A 7,953-nucleotide genomic window follows, 5' to 3' on the forward strand; every position below is an offset into this window, starting at 1 on the left:
AAAAAAAAAAAAAAAAAAAAAAAATCCATTTCTCTTTTCTTTGAGTACAGAATGAGAAGCAAAAGCCACCCTAACCTACATGGGCCACAGAATGATGAGACCCATGGCACACATGAGGACAGGACCATGCCCAGCCTGACCCAGCACCCAGTGGGCGGCCTTTGGGCTTGGTGCTCTGACCTCACCCATCCTGTTGCCCCTTACATCTCTACAGCTGCTGCATTTGTCCTGCAGAATACTCACACAAAGTGGGACTGAGCCACCACAGGGAAGCAGAAACAGATGGAAAAGGTAAGCACTTCCTGAGGGCAAGGCTGGAGCCCAGAGGCCACAACTTCCGTGATGGGAAGCAGCCTCCGCTGCAGGCTGCCCGGCCTCTGTCTGTATGGCCGTGCTGACAGTACTCAGAGTGGCACTTGATGTCTGAGTTCGCCCAGAATTTAGGATCTTTCTCAAATGCTTCTCAGGGGTTCTGCAGTTTGGGGCCAATTACAGTATTCCTGCTATCCCAGAAATATTGTTTGTGCATCTAAATGCCCATTAATTGTTGAGACTTGGGTCTGTGAAGCAATCTTGGGCTGTGTCCTGGCTTTGGAAAATGCAACCACAGAGACTTTCCCTGGTGCTGTGTCTGACCACTAAAAAGGGATTTTTTTTTAACTTTGCAAAAAAGATACATACTTATTTCACAGAAGTTAGACAAAAACAAGTAAAAGGAAAACACTCATGATTCTGTTTATTTATTTAAGACGAGTTCACATTCTTTTCTGTGTGTCTCCCAAAAAAGGGGCTTACACAATGCAGACTATTTTGTGATTTGTGTTTTTATTTAATGATATTCAGGGAAGGGTTTTCCGTATCCACAAATACACTATTACCCCTTCAACAACGCAGTATCCCACTGCGTGGGCACAGCCCCTTTCATACATGAGTAAGATGACTTTGGTAGGTGTCATGTGTCCCAAGAGATTCACAGTAAAGCAGGCACCGAAACAGCTGATTGGAAGAATTAAAAAAATTTTTTCATGATTGTTCTCCTAATGATACATCACAGAATTGGGTCTGGTTATTTTTTTCGCCTGAGACTCGTTTCTTCTTATTTCATTGACTTAACTGGTCAGCAGCTCTGAGGTTCTGTATAAAGAGACTCCACGTGCCTGAAAAGCTTAACAAAAGTATGAACTAACCACAAGATATAGAGACCCAGGACCGACTGCTTCGTCCTCTTGCCCGTGTTGCCCTGTCGCCGTGAGGTGTCATCGGACGGAGGCGGAGGATCACAGCTGGCGGTGTGCAGAGCACTTTGTCCTTGAGCAGGCTGTCTGGTCACCGAAACGGTTCTTTGTCATCTATAGGGAGAATTCTGGCACTGCCTTTCCTACTTTCGAGTCTTCCAAATGTTACTATACAAGACAAAATCCTCTGCTTATTACAGCATTCTGAGGCTCTTGGAGGGAGTAGGAGAAGAAACAGGAGCGAGTTTGCAAGAGCTTTGGGCTGTTAGTCCAGCACATGTCCGTCACATTCCTGGTCAAGAGATGCAGTGGCCACACCCCCGGAACAGCAGCCGCAGAGCAGGGATGGCCAAACCTTTACGCCGGCTCCTACTATCACCCGCTGGCAGGCAGGAGGTGCTCCTCTCCCTGGTCTCCCGAGTCTGCGTGGTTGTGGAAAGAACCTCTGGAACAGCAGCGCCCGTTTCCCCTAACCTGGACCCCAAAGACAGACAATCTGGATCTGTGCTGGTGCCCAGTGCTCTGCCTGGCGCCCGTGTGGTGCCATCTCCGAGGCACCGTCTGTCGCTGGCTGGGACATCACTCTGACTAACAGGTCTCATCCTCTCCCCACATTTGTAACCCTCATCCCAGCTTCTCTTAGCTCAGAGGCATTTGGACCGGAGATTGAACCCAGGACTTTTGCACTGAATTATATCCCCAGCCCTTTTTATTTGAATTTTGAGACAAAGTCTTGCTAAATTGCTGAATTGCCTGTGTTGGGCTTGAATTTGTAATCCTCCTGTCTCAGTGTCCCAGAGTTCTAGGATTACAACCAGGCTGTCTTTGAACTTTGCTTGTGTTTCATCTTGACCCTTGGAGTCGCATTTGACTCTTTGTCATTGCACTTTTCTGGCCTTGCTCTGCCTCCCTGGGCTGCAACCTTCTCCCTGAGCAGTTTACTCTGCCTTGTCATTTCGGCAGAACCTCACCCTCTGCTTCCCTCTAGCTTTCCAAAGTGGCACTACAGCAGTTGAACGTGGACTGAACTCCTGGGGTCTGGACTTCTCTTAGACTGACGAAGATGGGGGCCCCTGAGTTAGTTCAGCTGCTTCCCATTAAGTTTGGGGGCCTTCCTGCACAGGGGCTTCCAAAGCTTGAGTAAGGCTTCATTACCCACAGCCTCTTGCTCCTTTTCAATACATGTATGAAATAAACACGATGCAGGAGGCTGAGGTCAGAGGATCCCTTGAGCCCAGAAATTCAAAACCGACCTGTGCAACATAGTGAAAGCTCATCTCAAAAAAGAAAGGGGTGGAGTAAAGGAGGAAAACAGAGACCATGGACTTGATCAAAGTACATTATATGAATGTATGAAATGTCACAGTGGACTGCAGTTATTCCGTATAATTAATATGCTCTCATAATATGCACCCATAATAAAATATTTTTAAAAGAAAAGAAATAAAGAGGGCAAATAAGTAATCATGGAAGCACCATCTCCTCTCTCAATAACACAAATCTACTGGATTATGTCTGAGTTCCTTTTCCTACATCTGCTTTTGTTTTGAGGGAGATCTTTACCCAGAAGGGAGGTCCTTGGTTTTTTGCATGATTTCATTGGGACCAATTATTGAGAAATGGTGCATTTATTAAGTGGGCCCCTCGCTGACTACTGTAGTGACCCCAGCCCAAATGATCCAGAGTCTTTCATGGGAGTCATCAGAGCCTTTATATGCATTTGAGTGTAGTGCAAGTCCATACCCAAGTCCAGTGCTTCTCAAACTTTACCAAGCATCAAAATCTCCTGGAGCATTGTTAAAACACAGATTCCTGGGGCCCAATTCTAAAAATTCTGATTTAGCAGGTCAAGGAGGACCTTGAGAACCTGTGTTTCTAACAAGTTCCCAGGTGATAGGTGGCTGTTCCTGGACCTTAGAGTAGCAAGCACTCCTGTCCTCGTTTACCTCTGGCAGAGAAGGTGGAGGAGATTACTATTTGTTCCAAGAAAATAAAGAAGGTAATAGTCAACTTCAGAAATGCCAAATATAATTATGCAATGATGGAGTAATCTGAGAGGCCAGGCTATTGTCTTGAGAACTTTCCATATCTGGAAATTTAGCACTTCTTCTAGCACATAAAAAGATAAATCAAACTTGAAACATTGAGCTATGGAATAGAGGAAATTGCCCTTCCCACAGTTAGAATGAAATCAGAGAATGAAGACAGCAGGACAGAGGGCACCTTGCCTCTTTCCAGGCCTGAGACTGTAGAAAGGCAATAGGACAGAAGAGAACTGTGCATTCCTGATTCTTCCTCTCTGAGGTCCAGCATCCAGTGCAGGGCAAACTGAAGGGAGCTCCCAAGGCAGGGGTACTTGTGTTATGGAACTCTGGGAAAGCCCACCTGCTGGGGCTGGCCCTGAGCAGTCTAGGATGCAGCCACATCAACTAGAAGCACACAGTAATTTTCTGTAGTTCGGGCATGGCACAGACAGTACCAGGAAGGTACCGATTTTGATAAGTCATTAGGTCTTCTAAGCATGCTACTGAGCAGAGCCACAGGAAGGTCCTAGCTGGGGAATCACAGACGTCCCTCAAGGCAGCTTCTAGTGCCTGCAAAAGCTGAGGGAGGCTAATCCAGCCAGCAAGAACTGGTGGACCCTAGCAAGGGGTGGGAAGCCAATCAATTCTGGATGAATCTCCAGCCTCAGAATTGCACTTCAAGGGCCAGGAGGGCAGGATGCACCTGGCTCATTAAAGATCGATCCCCTCTAGCAGACTAGATGAGGGAAGAGCATTATGCTCAGGGCTCTGAGTGCACATATGGCATCTTTGTGTGTCTTAGAAAGGGCAAAATATACCCCTCCGGGCTGATTTGTTGGAGTGGCACCCCTTCTCCAGCGGATGCAGTTCCTGGCTTGGCCTGCAGAGCACAGGCCCGAATGAAGGTCCCACTGCAGCCATACCCTGCTACATTCAAGACACAGATGAACCAACCACACATCACAGGTGGCCAGAGTCTTCTCTGCTCCAGCCCTGCCATCAGACACCATGTTAGTGAGCTAGGAGCAATACAGGTAAGAGCATGTTTATCCCACAGAGACTTCATGTACGGGGACTAGTGAAGGGAAGGTGCACTAAAGTTCCAGCTGAACTAGCCATACACAGGGCTAAAGTGTGTCTGCTTGGAGAAGAGGGGCTTGGTTGGGGTGTGAGGTTGGTGAAAGAGTGAACTGCGGTGGACTGGATGCCGCGACTACCCCCACCCCCACGCTGTCTGCAGCTCCAACGTCTCGCTGCTCCTCCAGTCCACGGAGTCTGTTTCTCCCCCCTCCCTCTGCGTCCGGATTGGCCGTCTGAGGGCCAGCGAGGTGTTAGCAAACGCAAAGCAAGCAGAGACTTGCAAGCATAGTTGTGCACGGTCCTTCCTTGTCCACCACCCGGGACGCGCCTGTTGCAGGATGAACTGCCAGGAGCAGAGAGGCCTGAGAACAGCAAAAACTCCATGCGCAAAAAGCTCAGTCTTTTTGTGACTGCGTGGAGAGACTTGGACAAACCCTAGCACAGCTTCTAATCGCCTCACCGCGCCCTTGAGTTCCTGCGTGGACAAATTCAAGGCTTCTGAGAGAGCCCACAGTGTGCTCCAGCCTCCTGACCTCACCATCTTAGAATTTAAAACGCCGCCACCAACAAACAGCTTACAGTTGTGAATCCTCCCTCTGCCTGGCTCCTACAACTCCTTCCCCAAGCCCTGACCCCATTCCTTTGAAATGGGATCATTAGGCAGGACCATCCGGCTGCCTCCCAGTCTCCCTCTTGGTCTCCGTGGGAGAAGGCAGCTAACGGATAAGCCCAGTTATCAGACACACGGACCTGGTTACAGCAACACTGACCAGCCCTCTTTGCAAGCTTTTTCTAAATTTTCACTTCTGATTCTGTGGGTTGCCGGGGCTCTATCATTATCTCTTTAAATAACCCAGCAACCCTGATGCATATTGGAATGGAGGACAGCTGTCTTTCTGACTGCAGTAGTTACTGAATAAAACTCAGTTTTTACTGCTTTGTTATCTTTGATAGGCCCCAGCTGCCCCAGCTCAAAACACCTGAGTGAAGTTATCATAGGCCTTTGAGTTCCCATAAAGCCCAGCCCAGAAATGCCACAAACCCGTAATCAGTATTTGAGAAATAATGAATTTTTTACTGGAATCCACTAAACTTTGGGCTGGTCTTTTACTACAAGAGCCGGATTTTAGAATTATGGGTTTTTCCTGAAAACTTATGTTATAAAGCCAGTTAAATCTGTGACTCTGTTTCCCTTGTTATGATGATACTAGGCCCAACTAAAAATGTGCAAACTAAATCACCTAAGAGGATTGTATTGCATGACAAAACACAAGGTGAATGGATTCTTAAAACCATTGAACTACATTCTGGGCTAAAAGTCTACAAGTGGGGCATGAATAGTCATCCTCCAGGTGAAAGACTGGCAGCAAGCTAAGGACTCCACTTGCCTGTCTTAGTCCATTTGGGCGACTAAAACAAAATACGATAAACCGGGCAGCTTATAAGTAACAAATTTGTCTCTCACAGTTCTGGTGGCTGAGAAGTCCAAGGTCGAAGGTCCCAGAAGATTCAGTGTCTGCTCACGGCTCTGGGGCTGGTTTGTAGAAGACACTTCCTGCTCTGCCCTCCATTGGTGGAAAGGACCCTGGGCCTCTTTTATAAGGGCATTGATCTTGTTCAGGAGGTCTCCACACTCACAGCCTAATTACCTCTCCAAAGCCCCACCTCCTAATCAATGATTGGGCTAAAATTTTAACATGTGAAGGGAGAGGGGCAAACATTCAGTCCACCACAGTGCCTATCATACAGGCATCCCAACTTTTCTTAAAGATTTTTACAGAATTATAGCACATCAGTGTGTTTCAACCAGGAGCAAGGTGGGTTGTTGAGTAACTAGTTACTAACAACTTGTTACTGATATATGCTAATTTTTCTGAGGGTTAATTCAAATGTTAAGTGGCCTCCAGCTTCTCCCAGTAGAAAGGCTATTCCACCTCCCCTCCCCTGGGAAGTGCTTTCAGGAATAGGAGAGAGGGATGGAGCTGCTGAGGATGCCATAGGATTTGCTTGCCACTGTGGAGGAGTTACTGGTTTCACGTCATACAGATAGAAAGATTAAGAGCTTTGGTCGGGTGTGATTGATTGTCATGTCTGCCAACAAGAGGCAAGAAGCACAATGCCACTGTGGAGGAGTTACTGGTTTCACGTCATACAGATATAAAGAAGATTAAGAGCTTTGGTCGGGTGTGATTGATTGTCATGTCTGCCAACAAGAGGCAAGAAGCACAACACTGGTGCCCTGACTCTGCTAATCAATATGTGAGCATGTTTATCATTTTCTACAAGGCTGGGTAGGAGTCTCATTCCTCCAAATGCCCACGTTTTGCTGTAGCTGAGAGTTCTTTAATAGTTTTGTTTTTTAGAAAGGTTTACAACTGTTTTGCTGTGTGGTAATTAAGCCCGAGGGCCTTTCGAATCTGTGGTTAATGTTCTACCATTGAGGTCCCAGCAAAATTAAATTACGTAGCCATTATTACCTTGCTATGGTAATAAGGGAAAAGAAAAAAATATGAGAAAATGAAAAAATGGAAAAAAAGTGTTTGTAAATGGGGAGAGGAGGAGGGGGTGAAGGGAGGGCATGGACAAGGGGAAAATGAGAACCAAGACCTGTCATGTAAAGGTACAAGATCCCAATAATGAATGTAACTTTACTGTATACCTAAAATGTACCAATGAACTCAATTTAAAAAATTACAAGTAGCCAAATCTTGCCTTCCATAAAGATTCTTGAGATGTTTGCTATAAAACTAGCTCAGTTAGAAATACAGCATGGTCTTCATAACGAACTAGAGGTGAGAGAAAATGCTGGTGCTGGGTGGAAAGTTTTCTGGCATGGGGTGCTTAGTAGGCTTCTGAGAGGGAAATACCTTTATTTATGATCTGGGAAATAAGTGCCCTGATGTAATTTACAAAATCAAGCAAGTTTGAAAATGTTACTCACACAGATGAAACAATTCAACTGACACCAAAGATGTAAGGACCCTGGACAAAAAACAAAAATTATTTTGCAATTCGGGAAAGATCTCAACCAAAGTCTGGAAGGCACACCATTCTGAAATGCTGACACTGTAGATGGGAAAACCCCCCAAAATTGGCAAAAGCAGGAAATATTAATAAACGTATGCATTGGCATAAGATACATAATCTTAAAGTTGCTTTCTGTTTGTAAAAATTCTTTATAGCCTTACTAGAGTGTTCACTACATTCAACATGGAAAGCTGTATCTACAGTGCCATTTTCCATGAATATGCCACTCTACGTTACACAGTGCTATGGTTTAAAGATGAATGTCCCCCCAAAGACTCAGGCTTTGTGGACTGGATCCCCAGTACAACCACGTTCAGAGGTATGGCCTAGCGAGATGATTGGACCACAAGGGCCCTAACATCACCAGTTGGTTAATCTTTTGATGAACTCATAGCTGAATGGTGTGTCAGGAGGTGGAGCCAGCTGGAGTAGGCAGGTCATTGGAGGTGTGCTTTTTCTGGTGGTGGTGGTGATACTGTGGATTGAACTCAGGACCTTCACATTGAACTGCATCTCAGCCCTTTCTTTCTTCCTTCCTTCCTTCCTTCCTTCCTTCCTTCCTTCCTTCCTTCCTTCCTTCCTTCCTT

This window comes from Fukomys damarensis, unplaced genomic scaffold (genome assembly GCF_012274545.1).
Source record: "Fukomys damarensis isolate Sample0158 unplaced genomic scaffold, DMR_v1.0_HiC HiC_scaffold_5, whole genome shotgun sequence".
Taxonomy (NCBI): Eukaryota; Metazoa; Chordata; class Mammalia; order Rodentia; family Bathyergidae; genus Fukomys; species Fukomys damarensis.